This window comes from Uranotaenia lowii, chromosome 1 (genome assembly GCF_029784155.1).
Source record: "Uranotaenia lowii strain MFRU-FL chromosome 1, ASM2978415v1, whole genome shotgun sequence".
Lineage (NCBI taxonomy): Eukaryota > Metazoa > Arthropoda > Insecta > Diptera > Culicidae > Uranotaenia > Uranotaenia lowii.
The window spans coordinates 54,874,107-54,891,169 of record NC_073691.1 but is presented as its reverse complement, the minus strand read 5'-3'; the positions used below and the strand labels follow the sequence as shown (position 1 = coordinate 54,891,169).

The window sequence follows — 17,063 nt, the reverse complement described above, 5'->3', positions numbered from 1 at the left end:
AACCAAATGGTTGCATTCCTACATCGTCATGGCTTTATAAATATTCGTGGAATTCATTCTACTAGCTTCGATATGCCGTCTGGTGTTCCACAGGGAAGTCACTTAGGACCACTTCTGAACGAAGTGATTTTCAATATGCGGCACCAGTTTGGGCACCCTACCACTCTGTTCACATCGAACGAATCAAACAAATTCAGAAAAAAAATCTTCGTTATGCACTGCGTCGACTACCCTGGCGTGACCCCGTAAGGCTACCGCCTTACCCACAAAGGTGCGCTCTTCTATCTATATCGACTCTGAGTCAAAGAAGAACATATTTGCAAAGAATGTTTATGTGCGATATCCTGACAAAAACTGTTGACTGCCCACAATTGCTCCAAAGCTTGAGTTTGCACGCTCCATCCCGCCGTTTGCGCAACCGAACCACCTTCTGGCTACAAAACCTAAGCGGGTGGTTTATCGATGTTATCAGGTCTTCAACGATGTGTCGCACTCGTTTGATTTCAATGAGTCTGAACCAATGTTTAAATGTGCAATCCGTGACGTTTTCTAGCTTTAACATAACTTTAATTTAAACATAAATTAATTTTAATACTCGGTCTGTATGACGGCAGTCAAAGTATTAAATAAATAAATAAATAAATAAAACAGCTGAAAATTAACTATTTGACCAAAGTTCTTTATGGTAAATCGTTCAAAGAGACCTAGAAGGTTCAATCAAGCACAATCGGAAAAAAAAATTCGTTCGGAAAAGTGGTAGAGATGGTCAATTTTTCTGTCTCATTTGTTAAGCTGGCAAAATACAAGCCTGATTTCATGTCTACAAGGTAAAAAAGCTGCCCACCGTTAAATAAGTAAAATAAGGTGGCCAAATCGCGCACAAAATATTTGGACCGTAAGTGGGTTCCCAGTCAGAAACTTTCGTTGAGAAGTGTCGCCTGGATGTTCCGGAGATGAACAAGGAGAAACAATTGAAACGTTTGATTTCTAGTACTTAGGTGCCTGGCGATCTGTGGAAGCTGCAAATCAAACAGTGTTACATAAAGATTGACACAATTAGTGGCTAAATACACAAGGAAGACTGCCTCCAAATGCGATAGTTTTCCTTGCACAGCACTTCCATAGGTTTCACTAAGTTAATAGGTACTCCATGTTGGTTGGATCTGAAATCGTGCCATAATGCGAAAACTGCAAAATTTTCCATAACTTTGATCAAATCAAAACTTATGAGTAATTTTGAAGGTTACGCTTCAGGCAACAGAAAACATAATAGAAACTAGCCTTGATTTGGAAAAAGTGGTTCTTAGTGTGCGTTATGGATGGCATTCAAAAGTTATTTCCAAAACAAAGTGTGGCTCCTTAGTAAGGAGTCCTTACAAATAATAAATTTGTTATATGATTTTAATCGCCGTTATTTTTATAATTATAATTTTAATGGCATGTTCGGCGGAATGAAAACTAGAGATAATTTTTCTTTTATAGAAATTTGAAAACGTAACAACCCATGGGCCTACTTTCATCAACATGCCATCTAGCCTAAAATTTCAACAACTATCTAGCTTTCTCCTATTGGCGCACTAATGCTTGTCTACCCACCTTTCTTCCAAATTTCTATAAAATAAAAATTCTCTCTAGTTTTCATTCTACCGAACATGCCATTAAAATTATAATCAAATAATAAATTTACACAACCTGCCAGCTGAAATCTAAAATTGTGCTAAAGTTGTTTTTCCATATTGACCGCTTTTTTAGAGCCAAAGTGATAATTAAACATTTTCATCTTTCGAGGAAGAATGAACTTAATGGGTTAAATTCCTATAAAAAAAAGAAAAAAAATACATTTTAATTAGGCCACTAAAATCGATGGCAATACATAAGTAGTTCCGTGACAAACCAGAACCGCCACTGAATTTGTCCTTTTCAGAACATAGTTTAGCATCTTGTTTCCCATTTTGCCCATTATGAAAACATTAGCTTGGCAATGAAAGTGACGAACACGTGCAAATGATTCCGGGAGCTCAACCGAATCACTTGGATATAGGAATCATCAGAAGTAGATGCTTTCGGTATCGCAAAATTTCCAATAAAAAGAGAACGCTTCGCGATGAAGCTGGAACGGGATGATTGATAACCCTTTTCTCATGACTGAGAAGCTCGAACGAGGCCAGGATGTAATGAATCGAATAAGCATAATTTGTGTCGAACGGCAAAAGCGCCTTTTGCCGAATCCGGTCAAAGGATGAGCAGCTAGCTCTTATCACTTCCTATCATTGTCAGCTGTTGAAAAATGGCTGAACTAGGAAAAAAGTTTCGTTCTGTGAAAAATGGATCATCGTTCAAATTGATGACACTCTATGTATTACTGCCGACACAATTGCTAGAGCGTGAATCGTTAATATTCGGTTATTTTTCTTCCTGATTGTTGGATTACCATTGCGAATTTAACTAAAAATATTTTGGAAAATTTCCAATAAATTATTTTACAACTTAATAATGTAAAATGTTTACAACAGATAAACTCATACTGTGCAATGTGACTTTAGAAAAAAAAAAACTACTCTAAATTTCGCGCTTTAAAAGTCGTGCGTGGGTGATCGGAAATTGAGGTAAATATTTTTCGAACGACCGGCAAAACAAAATATAAAGAAAACAAGAAACTAAAATGTGACATGTTATTTGTTCAACACCTCTGGCTTTGCGGTTTGGGGGCTGGCTCCACGACATGTATCTTGTGCACTGCCCCATTTTTTTTCCGCTTGAAGCGCCACGGAAGTGGGTTTCGAAATTTTGCCACAATTTATTGACGGAATAAAATCGTACATTTTGTGTCGACCTGAGCTGCGAATATAGTCGATACCTTGCTGCTTGGCTTGTTCACTTGCTTGAGGATATAATCCACCTATGTATATGTCATTTCGATTGGTCAGGGGCCTGTCAGCGACATGATGTCAAACATGCCGGTCGTGATTTTACGATTAAGGTCCTTTTCGAGCAAGAGCTCGATTTTTTGTATTTTTTTTTTTTTGTTATTTTTTCCCTCAAGATAGATTACTGTTGTGATTACAAAGCTCATGGTTTGATAAGATACTTTGGGATTAAAATTATGAACGTACAAAGTGCAAACACATCAATTTCATGCCAAATTCTGACGGTCGCCATATACAGAGAAATGTAACCATAAACAGCACCTCTGGATGATTGTCTTAAGATAGATAATCTAACCAGAAGAAACAGACATTCAATCTCCTCGAAAAAATCTGTTTGATAGAAGCTTCGAGTCCTCTCACCAAAAAGAACAGTTTTGAGAAGCCTATCAAAGGAAGGAAAATTCCACCAATAGAATTTATCCAATTAAAAGATTTCAAGCGAAACGCACCATCTCTAATTGTGCCTGGAATCGCACAACTTAGACGAATTAGTGTATCCACTTGAAATTCGGTCTCTTCAGCAATTTTCTGAAGACCTGACTAGACAAAACCAAATCGAAGCGAGACGTGGAAAAAATGATTAGAAACAAACAGACAGCGGTATTTCTCCCTAAATTTGCCTCTTTGTAGTGTCTCGGAGCGTTTCCTTCCCATCGGAGCAAAATCGGAAAAAGTCGAAACATAAAACCAACGGCCAATTATTTAAGTTCTTCTCTCGAAAAAAGCGGATTCCTAGCTAGAGCTCCACCGTTTTCTTTCAGTCATTTTTTTTTGCCATGCATGTTTCGATGCAAGTTGCGTGTAGAATGAGGATGAATTTTGAAAAGGTATAGGTACTATAAATCATCACCATCTTTCATCATTGTTCTGAGTGTGGAACCGGTAAGAGGGTGTCGCGTAGAGTCGATGGATTTTTTTAATTGGAATGATTTTGAAAATCTCAAAAAAGTTTCTAAAATATAAGTTACATATTGGAGAAACCGAATAAAAATTAATTTTGCTTTCTATGGAGACCGTCGAAAGAAGCTAGGCAAAATCTAATAAATATGTCTCTATAAGTATGAGAAATTTGTTAATAAGACTTTTGTTATTTTTAAGGCTTGGCCAAAGTTTTCAATTTTACATGATTTGTTTTTCTTATTCTAGAGTAAGATTACCAGAATTTTTTTAAGCTCGTGAACTGCAAAACCCGGGCATTTGATTTCAAATTTATTGACCAGAAATCCGGGCGATGTTTGGGAAAATTTGGTCAAAACTCAGAATTAATCAACAAAAATCAAGAAAAAAAACTTTATTTTTTTTCTCTCATTAAAACCTATTATAGCAGATTTTAAATCGTAATTTAGGCATCTTAAAACCTTTCATGATTAACTTTAAAAAACTCACTCAAACAAATTTCGTTTTGAACGCAAAAATAAAAAAAAAGATACACAATTTCTTTTATTTTTGTTCGATTTGACCAATAAGTTAAAAAAAATCAATGCAAAATCCGGGCAACCGGGCCGGACTGAACTTTTCTCAAATTTTGTATTGAATATCTGGGCAAATCCGGATAAAACCGAGCAATCTGGCAAGCTTATTCTAAAGTTTATAGTTCTCACTTTGCATATTGTTAATTAAACTCGATTTTTTTTGTTCTACCTGTAAAAAACACGTTATTTGCTGTTCGAATAAAGTGTTTGGTTGCTTAAAAGTTATATTGAAAAAAATTATGAACAACCACCCTCTCACATCTGCGAATCACATTTTTTTTTCATCATATTTATAGGAGAAAAAACACGTATGTATATTTTTCATACTCTACGCCCATCTTCCCCCATATCCACCTCCCCTCCTCTAACCCGGCTCATCATGCTTCCACCCACTATTAATCACTGCGTTCGCCGTTTGGCGCTAGTCATTTGTCAAAAAGTAAATAGAGAAAAAACCGAAAGAAAAAAAACTAGTCGTCTGCCGAGCAAGTCGACTTTTACTTTTCCATCCTCCTATTAATAAGCTGTATGTCCGTCGTCTGAGACGGCTTAAATCCGCTGCCAGTCGTTTAATCTATGGTTTGGGCATGGAATCCGAGATCACATTACACGATTTTCCATCAATTAGCTAATGATGCTATCCTAAATATGCTAGACTCTTGCTACATTCATATGTTCTGGGGCCGAGAACGAAAACGAAAATAGAATCTTCCCTGCCCGTCTGTTTAAAACCGATCTCAAACATCTTGATAGACCACCACATGAGGTGACCGAGCCAATAACGAGGAACACCTCGTAAACAGTTGATAACAATTTGAGAGTGTTTTTTTTTTTCTTGTTTTGAAGATGGTACTATCATGTAAACCCGTGTAGGATTAGTAGGTGATATGGTCTGTTGATAATTACAATTTTATTTGGTTTATTTTATTTGCTTTCGGTTCGTGGCTTGATTTGTAGCTTTGTTCACTCACAGGGACAGTAAAACGTGAGCATTCACAAGCCCGGCTAGCTCAGTCGGTAGAGCATGAGACTCTTAATCTCAGGGTCGTGGGTTCGAGCCCCACGTTGGGCGGCGATGCTTTTTTGAATTACAGTTGAACGACAAATTTCTTGATTAGAACAGTTAAAAATAATCAAAGCTTTATCCGAATCTGTTTATATAACGAAGAATTTTTTTTCTGTTTTCAGGTAAATTCAACCATAACATACCAATACGTGAGTTGTGAAATTCACATAAACAATATGTAAGTATTTTCACTTCAATGTAACAAGTAATACTTTCCACTGTTATAAAACCATGTCAAATTTTGTATCTGAGAAATTATTTCGGGGATTATTATCGTATCACCTCATTTTTTAAGACTCATTGTACAACATAAATAGTAGATTTCTATCTTATATAGAAACTCAAATCTTTTGGTCTTCGAATCTTCGAAATAACCGTATGCAACCTTGAACATACCCACAACATGTTTTCAACTCTAACTAGCAGTTCTAGAGCAATTTAACATTTCAATATGTGCTACCTTTTCAACTTTCATTCTGCATAGTTTAAGAAGCTAAATAAATGAGATACATTGATTGATTTGATTGGGTAAAAAAATATGATTGCCGATTAAGAAAATTTATGTGAAACATGGTCGTAGGAACAGAGAGGCAGATTCAAGAGTAACAACTTTGAGTTCAAATTAAAGTCAAATCCTCCAAATCTTATTCAAAGTTTTAAAACAGGCTTTTGAAATGAAATCAAGAACTGTTAAATTATTTTTATCAGATTCTCAATTCAGAATATTTATTCAGATTCACAGGTTGAATTAAAAATAAATATTCAGAAAACCGAAAATTTCGAATTTAAATCATTTTAATACTTACATTATAATTAGGAATTCCAACCTGGAATTTAGACTACAATTTTTTTTTCTAATCCAGTTTTCAGATTTGAAAAATCAAGGTATTAATTCAAGCTCATAATTAAAAACTAAGATTCAGAATACAAATTCAATATCCAGAGCCCGTGATAAAGTCTTACAACCAAGATGAAAATATCAATGGAAGATTTTTCTTGAGGAATTCAAATCGTACGAGATCGCTGACTCATAAATTCGATTGTTGATTCCAAAATTCAAATATTTAACTAGAATCAGTTTGATAACACAACTTACCATAAAATAACAAATATAAATAAAGATCTGAGTTCAGATTGAAGATTTTGTTTCAAGGAAAAACCAGGTTTTGTTCAAAAAAAATTCCAAAAATATTTTGATAATGCAAAAAAAATTGATACCCAATATTTTTGTGAGGATAAAATAAAAGATAACCTGAACGAGCAAAATTCTATCGCACATATTTTTTTGCTAAAAGCTTGACATTATTTTTATTTGTAGAAAAACGAAGTTTCAATATAAAATTTAGAATTTTAAACAATTTCACAAGAGTATAAAATATGTCATATTTGAACCGCAAATTTTCAATTTCTTCCTTTCAATTTAAAAAAATAATTTGTACCCATTACATTTTCAAAATTAAATGAACCTATGTTGGAAATCTTTGAATATGATTGTGTTTGGTAGATTTATTTTTTGATCTACAGGGTGGGGCAGAGTGGACTCTCTGATTTGATCGGTTAACTGTATAAAAACCATACAAGATTATTACAAAAGCTTTTTAGTTCTGAAATCAGCATACCATGCCATTTATTTTTTACTAGCTGACCCGGTGTGCTTTGCTACACCTTTCAAAATCAAATGATATTTTCAGGATCATTCAAATTTTTATTGTTTTGTTGGCATTATTTTAAACCAAATTATACCATAATTCATAAGCAACTGCTATAAAATGAGAGCTGGAGTCTGAATTGCAACACAAAGAGAACTTAAACTAATATTCTGAATCTTGTTCCATAAATTTTTGTTAAGACCTGTTAATTTTTTTCTGTTTTTTTTAAGATTCGCCCTAAAAAAGGAGGGTTTCGAATTAATCGTACGCAAACAATCTAACTTATGAAATGTGGCTGGTTTTGCTTGATATGTTCTGGATTTATGCTAAAACCTGATAAGAGAGCCCACCCCCTGTCCTTCCCTTCACCCCTTGCTGAATGGAGGTCGTGATCTTTAATAATCATACCCATTTTATTTTTCTTCCCAAAAATCCTTTTAAATCAAATATAGTTCCATTGGTTGATAAGTTTTTAAGCTTCATAACAAAAATTATATGGAGCCACCTCCTTTCTTCCCCTCTCTACACTGTAAAGCGTAAGGGTCGAAAACAATAATCGTAGAAACATATCTCGTAACCAAGTACCTTTCCATGCCGTATTTGTTTCCATTTGTTGGTTTCGTTAGCATAAATTCAGAACTTATGCTGACAAAATTTTATTGGGCTCACCTCCCTCCTCCTATGTACCTACTCACTGAAAGGAGGATGGTGTGTCAGATAATCATAGAATCATACCAAAATGATTTTCCTTGTTAAGTTTTGTACATTTCTCGGATTTTGTAAAAATAAAGTTAAATGAAAGCTTTCCTCTGCCATTCCTTTTTTCCCAATTCTATCATCCTACTGCAAGAATGGAATTGTTTCACATTGAAAAAATTTTCGTATTGAATTACCTACCATCCCATGCCAAATTTGGTTTTATTTGCGTAGTAAGATCTTGAGTTATGCATAAACTTGAAAGGAAGTACCATTCCCCCTTCCGTTCTCCCCATTGAATGGAGGAGTGAGAACTTAATATTCATAATAGTGTTTTTCGTACTCAAATACTTGAAAAAAAAATGTTTCAATTAATAATAGAAACGATGAATTAAAGTTTATCACCGGTACTTTTTAAACGGTTTTTTCTTATTGAGTTTTTTCGGTGAGTGAAACAACTTTTTAAAATTTTACGTAACGTTTCGGGTTACTTTTCTCCACCCATCATCAGACGTAAAAAATAAAGCAGCACAATTTTATTCTGTTCGGCTGCTGTCTGTAAACAAACCGACAAGCAGCCGAACAGAATAAAATTGTGCTGCTTTATTTTTTATGTCTGATGATGGGTGAAGAAAAGTAACCCGAAACGTTACGTAAAATTTTAAAAAGTTGTTTCACTCACCGAAAAAACTCAATAAGAAAAAACCTTTTATAATAGAAACATTTCTCGTATCCAAATACTCTCACATGCCAAATATGGTTCCATTTGCTCGATCAGCTCTCCAGTTATACTGAAAATTGTAAGGGAGACCTCTCCTCCCCCTTTTCATCAACATCTTTGTAGGGGTGCGGGATACCAAATATTAATAGAAGAATTTCTCGTACCTATATACCCTTCCATGCCAAATTTGGTTCCATTTGCTATTGTAGTTCTCGAGTTATACAGTAAAAATTGTATTAAAATCTCCTCGCCCTTTCCTTTCTCCTCGCTGGAGGAAGGAAAGAGTCTCAAATAATCATTAGAACATTTCTCGTTCCCAAATACCCGCCCATGCCAAATATGGTTCCATTTGTTTTATTAGTTTTTGAGTTATGTAAAAAATTATAAAAGAGGCCCCCTCCCACTTTATATCTCCTCACTGGAAAGAAGAAGGGGTCTCAAATAATCAAAGAAATATTTTTCGTATCCAAATACCCTCATATGCCAATTTTGGTTTCATTTGCTTTATTTGTATTTGAATTATGTAAAAAATTATAAAAGAGGCCCCCTCCCCCTTTCTATTGGAAAGAGGGAGGGGCCTCAAATAGATTGGAAAATTGAACAGTGGAAAATGATAGAATAAGTGACTGGTGGTTGTTCCCGGAGTGGTTCGCACTTTGTTCCGGCATGCTGAATCCTGGTTGAGAGAGTTCGGTCAGTTGCTCCGGACTTATTTGGTGAGATCAAACCTTTTCCATTATATTAAACGTTATTTTCCTAATACAAATTGTCATTAGATTAGTGTAGCTATTTTCAAATTATGCTGTAGGTATTTAAGTAATCCACATGAAGCGTTTGGTAGGGAACTCCACGCTTTATTCCTCCCCTTGCTCCAGAATCTTTTGCGGTAATTACCACATGGTTGGCCTGGCCGTAGTTATCTCTGCAATGCATGTTTTATGTAACAGAGATAGCGTTGAAAAGAAAAATGAAGGACGCAAGTCTTTCCATTTTCCAGGATGCTTACACGTTTTGGCTATGTTGGTAAAAGAAGAAGAAGAAGAAGAAGAAAGAGGGAGGGGCCTCAAATAATCATTGAAATACTTTTCGTGTCCAAATACCTTCCCATGCCAAATTTGGTTCCAATATCTCGATTAGTTTTCGAGTTATATGAAAAATTGTAAGGTAGCCCGCTTCCCCTCTTCCTATCACCCCACTGAGAGGAGGAAAGGGTACCTTATATTCCTAGAAATATTCCTCGTTCCCAAATACCACCCCATGCCAAATTTGATACCATTTACTTGATCGATTCTCGAGTTAAATATGCAAAAAATTGTCTTTTGTTTGGGAGGCCCCTCCCCCCCCCCCTTCATGAGAGAGGGAGGGGTCTCAAACCATAATAGGAACCTTCCCCGGCCTCCAATACCCTCACCGGCCAAGTTTCACGCAAATCGGTTCAGTAGTTTCCGAGTCTATAGGGAACAGACAGACAGACATACAGACAGACAGACAGACAGACAGAAATTCATTTTTATATATATAGATTAAGTTTTAGTAAGTCCAGGTGACGACCTTAACTAGCGATGTACATATTCAGCCGTTCAATGAAGTTTTCAAAAACTCTACGCAGCATATCTGGCGTTATTCCAGCGATAACATCATTAATTGCTTCCTTAAGAGCTCCCAAGGTCCTTGGTCGAACTTTGTAAACCTCAGATTTGAGAAAACTCCAAAGAAACTAAATAATCGCACACTTGTAATCCATTTCCTTATGGTTTTAGCATCAGGAGCACTATCATGATGACGATTCAAACCAAACCGCATACGAAAGGTACGCTTGGTCGCCACCGCACTCTTCTTATTTTTAAAGAACGTTTCGAGTACAAAATCACGATGTACTCGCTGAATAAGGTTAAGTAATTTCTCCTTTTAATCCCCTTTTCAGTTCCCTTTTTCAACGGTAGGATATGAAATTTCATAATAAACATTTGTCATACCTAGGATTTGAATTTATGATTGAAACAAAAACTATGGATAAATTAAAAAAAAAAACTTTGATAAAAATTAACTGAGAATGAATGATCTCAAGGTTTAAATTCCTCTTAAAAAAGGAAAAGAGAATAGCAATATGAATGTTTATACTTCAATCTGAACCCGTACACCCAGGGGGTCTAAAGATAGTAAAAACCAAATAATTATAATCATTTTGGTCATCTTCAAACAAAGTCGCTTCTTTCGAGATGTCGCCAGATATGTATATGTGTGTATGATAATCCACCATGGATGCACGGACTCACCGCAGTTTGATCAAAGTATGAGCTCACATGCATTCTTTGAATAATACAATTTGATCGTCTCATCTCCAGTGCAGTGAACATTATACCTGAAACCATAGCTTCATGTAAGCTGTTTTTGAATGATTGTATTACGTGTTTATGTAATTATTCCCCTAAATAAATCAATCAGGTATCAGTTCAAAATGTGTAACATTTTTAATGTTATACATTTACACAGGTGCCGCCATCCGTGTTAATACCTGGCCAGCTGGTAGATGATTGATCATTCTAATTTAAACATTTGAACGTGAAAAAGACATCTTACCCATCGGTTGATAACAGGACAAACCCATTACTTACAGCCGACCTCAGGATCCAGAAATTATCCTAGAAACCTTGGTCAGACTCGAACCACAATAATCACATCCATTCTCTCCTCCTGTAATTCCTCTCCTGAATGATCCAACCAATGTACTGAAGGACTGAAATTTTTGAGAGACTAAATAGGTATGTATGAAAGTGTTAATCAAATTAACACGTTCGTCGCCACGCTCATTTTGGTAGTCTTACTAGTCGGGCCCAAATACATTTAGGGAGCTTAAAAATAAAGAGAGAGAACTCCTAGATTTAAAACGCATGGCGAAACTGAGAGGCTAACTTGAGTACGAGAGCGTCACCCGTATTTGATGTGACGAGGCCTCCCAGAAAATACACCCGTCACCCGAATATGAGCGGCAACGATTTTCAGAAAATATTCAACTACAACACTTCAGTTTTTCAAAGCCTAAGCTTGAGCTTGAGCTTGCTATCAACTACGGACCACCTACGGCCTACCTCCTGGCCAATGGCATAATGGTTGCACTCCGTGATTAGTCCGAGATAATCAACATTGCACAATGAATTGTACAATTATGAAGATTTCCTACTTTCAAATAAATCAATAACGACGCCGGCCAAGTCCGTGTAGTCGATAGGGGGAAGGGAGGTTCAGCACTTGTGATGATTTGTTATGCGGACCGGAGACCGGCTGTACGCCATCCCTCCACAAATCTCACGCTGATTATTTGGGGATAAGGGCGATGTGGCTTGGAAATCACTTTGATGAGTGATGTGGCCACTTGAAACCTATGCTTCTAATGCCTAAGTTTCTCCTCGAGAGGCCGAAAAAAAATAACGTGTCAAAAACAAATCTGAGAGAATTTGATTTGAACAATAATCTAAAGACACAAATAAAGGTTATTATTTCGTTCCTTTACTGCACAGCTTACCAAAATCAAATTTGAACAATTTCATTGAATGGTTGTTTATTTGCAAGTTGACAAGATTAAACCAATGATTAAATAAAATATATACATTTTGAGCAGTACACATCGGATAGTCAAATTTGAATCAATTTAAATTAAGCCACCTTTATTACAAGAGAATTGAAGTTTTATGTACAACTTGGCCTTAAACAACAAAACTGGCTACTCTAGAATGGTGGGTTAATGAGTTAGGGATAACTTTTAACAATTTTTGATTGACTTTTAAAAATTTTACAAAAGTTTCATAACTTTGTTAAATAATTTAAACAATGCACATTTACTACTAATTTGACCTATCAAAACAACGAATTTTGACAAAAAGTTGATAATAGAATGACTAAAAACACCTTAATATGTTAGTATATCTTTCCATTACTATCATTTATATGAAAACCTCAATATAGGTTAGAATTATTTCGTTGAAAAACAGAGATCTTTGGTGATTTGATTATTTTAAAATTTAAGGTTGAAAACATAATTTGATGGTAAAATTGATTGTTCTTCTGATTCTAAACATCCTCAACATTACTTGATTCATCAGTTTTCAACCTTCTTACAAAACTTCTTTATATATGTGAACCTACCTAAAACGATTTGTTACAAAATAAACTGTATGCTGTAAAAAAAAAATAACAAATGAATTGTCGAAAATAATCCTCTGGAAAATAAAAAAAATGAGGAAACGCAATTCAAATATTGTAGATCAGATTCCAATGCGTGTTTGTTCACATAAATATGTAATAATTGCATCATTCCTATTTTAATTAAACAACCTTCTCATTTTGTCGTTACCTTCCAAAAAATTCAGAAGACTGCACTCTATTCACAGAAAAAGAAATCGTTTTAATTTAAATAAATAATTAAAATGTTTACCAATGGTTAAAATTTTATCTTCACAAAATTTTCTGCTACAGCTCTTGAATAAATGCTGCTTTAAAATAAGTTTTCCATGCAAGTTTAAAAAACAAACTACTAGTGAAATATACCCGAGGAATTGTCCATAGAAATATTTCAACTTTGCTGAGAAGTTTGCCGTCAAATATTTCGAAGTAATTTACAACTTATCAACTAAGTAGAAGAAATGAAAACAAAAAAAACACTTAGCTTCAAATGAATCTGGATCCATCCCGAAGTCAACATTTGTCTCTCGATGATGAATCGTCAAGACAGGTGAAATTTATCCGTTCGACAAAAATTTACTTTACATCACTTCACTTGAGGATAACACATCAAAAGTAACCAAATTTTGGCGAAGAATTTCTATTTATTTCAGTTTTACGGATTAATTTTGGAAATTTTCACTTCGGAAGAAAATTTTCGACATTTCACTCCTTAAGTCAACGCCTCCTTCCTTTTCCGAAATTCAAAGTCTAAGAAAAAAAATCCGCAAAATAAGTATTGCTTCGGACTGCAGATCAGCTACAGAATGCTCAATAAATTAACTTAGTGTCCAAAAAAGATGAAGTTAGAAGCTATACGTTGCACATTAGGATGCATTCTTTTGAAATTTTGTCAGATCGTGACCGCAAAAAATGTAAAAAAGTGGTGTAAAACCGTACTTTTCAATCAGTGAATTGTCAAAATTTTTTAAGTCACGCCTGATAAATATTGAAAAAATGTTTAAAAAGTTGATTTAATTCGGCACATTTTTACATTTTAAGATTTTCAGTTTAAATGAATTTTCAAAGATAGCTTTTTTCGAACCTTTTGTCAGTTTGCAATTTCTCAGATTTTCTATGGCTTAAATTCCACTTTTCACTTGAATTTTAGTATATTAACGCGAGATTTCCATAATCAATTTATATTCATCAGAAAGGAAATTTCAAACCGATTCTAGTGATGAGATTACATAAGCGTTGCGATACTTTACAAAAATTGCAATTTGACAAAAAGTTCGAAAAACAGCAACTTTTGAAAATTCGTCCAAAATTTTTTGTTTCGTATTTTGAAAATCTTAAGATGCGAAATTGTTCCAAATTACGTAAACCTTTGCTGGTTTGCTGTTTTTCATTGCTGCTGTTCATTGATTGAAAAGTTCGGTTTTACACCACTTTTTTTTACATTTTTTGTTGTCATGATCTTTAAAAATTTTCAAAAAAATATATCCTTATGTGCAACGTATAGCTTCTAACTTAAGCTTTCTTGAACACAAAGTGATTTTTTTTTGAGCATTCCATAGCTGATCTACAGTCTTTTTCTCCAAAGCCTGTTTTTTGGATTTTTTTTTCTTAGACTTAGAATAACGGCAAACTGAAGTGTTGTAACTGAATATTTTTATAATTGAGTTGCATTACAAGGTTTCAAAAACTATGAAGTTTGTAAAATCGGTTGGGAAACAAGAGGGTGTATGTCAAATTGACACATAAGGTCTGAATAGGGAATTTTTTTCCTGGACTTTCAGGGTGCGTCCATAAAAAAATAATGATGCAAAATTAAAGATTTTAAGAATTCATTGAGGGTCCCCGGAAAAATTGTTTCATTTGGATGCATGCGAATAAAGTAACAAGCCGCCAAACTTCCAATAGTGTCATACTGACACTCAAGAGCGGATTAGGGTAAACAAAGCAAGTAACCTTTTTGATTTACTGCGCTTACGACATAGCTTCCATATCTATATTCCATATATTTCCAAATATTTTGGTATACATATATTCAGCCAAAGCAAGGACAATGTTCCACATCTCACGTTTGTCATCACACTTTCACATGTCTCACGGATTCACTTTTCAAGACTCACGTTTCATTTTCATTTCATGAAATTTATAAATTGGTACAAAAAAAGCATAATTCAAACTGCTAAAAAGCAAGCAAAACCGTATCAAATCATGAATGAGTTCTGAATTAAAACAAAACTTTTAAGACCTCTATACCTGAAAAATTCAACTATGAGCCCCAATTGATGAAGTCTCTCTTTTATTTTGTGTTTTATTTTGTAACTCACTTTTTATTATCTTGATAAGGTTACTCAAAATCAATAATTCGAATTTGAGACATCTGCTTTTCAGGTTTTTAGGCATAAATATTTAAACTCCAAGATGAATAAACTTGGTAACAAAAACGCTTCAACCTAAATTGAACTCATTCATACCGGAAGGGTCCCAAAACTAATTGACCGCCCGGAAAAAAGCTCACACACAAAAGATTCCATCCAACCGACCCCGGAACAAAAACAATAACAAACTACGATAATGTCCAAAGTCCAAGGGTAGGAAGCCTTTTCTGTCCGGACATAAATTTCCCTCCTTCTTATCACGATGATGCTGCTTCCCTCCATCATCATCATCCCACCTCGTCCGTTGTTGGATCTCGAAATTGGAGGCTTCAGGTCAGTGTGCCATCAATGATGGCATTTGGATGTTTCCGGTCCGGGACAGACCAGCTTCTTGTTTCTCGTTTGAACTTGATCTCTTCCACAGAAAGAACCACAGAGCTTCCCATAAGACTTCGACCATAAATAGGCTGTTTTATGTGTATGACGCCGGCTTTATCAATTGGCAATATCCTTTGTGTAGTTTTTTGTCTAGTGATTTATGTTTTGATAGCCGTTTAAGTCATTGACTTTCTAATTCATGGTTTAAGATAACTTTTTATCTCCTTTCTTAGAGAAGGCATTAATGTTCTGCAGATCTGTAGAAACTTTATCTTAAGGCTATTGGATAAGCTAAACGAATAACAATAAATGGAATTGAACCTGAAAATTAATCGAAAGTTCGAAATTCTCAACAAAATATTTATGGACAGGGCAATCAATGTTTTCCTTATATTCAATATTCAGCAAAAGCGAACAGCGATGGAAAAAAAATCGCTTCTAAATATTTTGAGCCGCGAACGACCAACATTCGGACTCGTTCCAATTGCTACTGGCAGGCGACGCCCTGCGTTCTGCTTATGTTGCATGGAGGGATCTCAGAGAGCGACGAGTGACCAGAGATTCGAAGATGCAAGAACAGAAAAAATCCTGTTGCGTGCACTCGCAACGCTATCCCATATCTTCTATATGGCTTGTTGTGCGTGGTTACGACAAGCTACGAATCTCAAAGGATACAACTCCCGAATCTCCCCGATCGCGATGTGTTACAACTTGCGATCGGATCGAATCATGGTGTTCATAATCATGATTTTTTGAATGATCCTGCTCTGTTGTTTGTTGCTTGGTCGTTCGTTCGTTAGTCGTTGGATCCGATTCTTTCGCAATTATGTACCTAGATAGGTAGCGACATAGAGTGTTATTGCAGTATCGTTGAAAAAAAATCCCACCGATTGTGGGTGGGAAGGGGGTTGAAGAGTTTCTGTTTTATGACCATAGCAACAGGTAAACAAATGATCCATTCCAAGCGCTTCTCAACTGTAATCAAAGTAATTTGTTCAGCTAGGAAGGCTATTTCTTGAGCTTCATTTTCTATTAAAAAATATTCAGTTACCTTTTTTTTTAGAATTAAGCTTGTTGTCGTTGAAATTTAAGAACTTTAATATGAATATTAACTGATTTCAACAATTACTCTTTATTTCAAACAAAACTTTGTCAAAAAACTAGCTATATAAAAAAATATTGCAAAATGATTGTGAAAGAACATTTTTTAAGCATGATGTTAGATTAACCTTCCAAACCCGTTCGCAAAATATCGGTTTCGGGGAAATTTGAGTTGTAGTTTGATTTCGTTCTCCTGCTGGAAATGTTAACCGATTCACGGTGTCTCTGATGGAACGATTTTATTTATCGAAAATTAGCATCGCTAATTTTTGCACCATTCGAAAGCTGGAACTTTCCCCTTTCATTTGAGCCCAAATTTGAAATAATCCACCGGGGGGTCTAGAACATTTAATTTTTTTTGAAGATTTTCTATCTTTTTAAACGGTTTTTTCAAAGACAAAATCATATTTATTACTGTGAAAACGCTCGTCTTACCTTCGGCGTAAATCCAACATCATATGTCAATGACATGATTTAATAGAAAAATTCCCTGGCTACAATT

At 35.0% G+C, this 17,063-nt stretch overlaps 1 protein-coding gene and 1 non-coding gene across 4 annotated transcripts in view; both read left to right on the top strand.

Annotated features, from left to right (window-relative positions):
* The window catches only part of LOC129752115 (monocarboxylate transporter 12-like), a 308,960-nt gene that overhangs the window by 179,348 nt on the left and 112,549 nt on the right, over positions 1 to 17,063 (top strand). The window lies entirely within an intron of this gene.
* Trnak-cuu (transfer RNA lysine (anticodon CUU)) lies at positions 5,399 to 5,471 on the top strand. Its single transcript has one exon. It is a non-coding gene; the product is annotated as a tRNA-Lys (tRNA).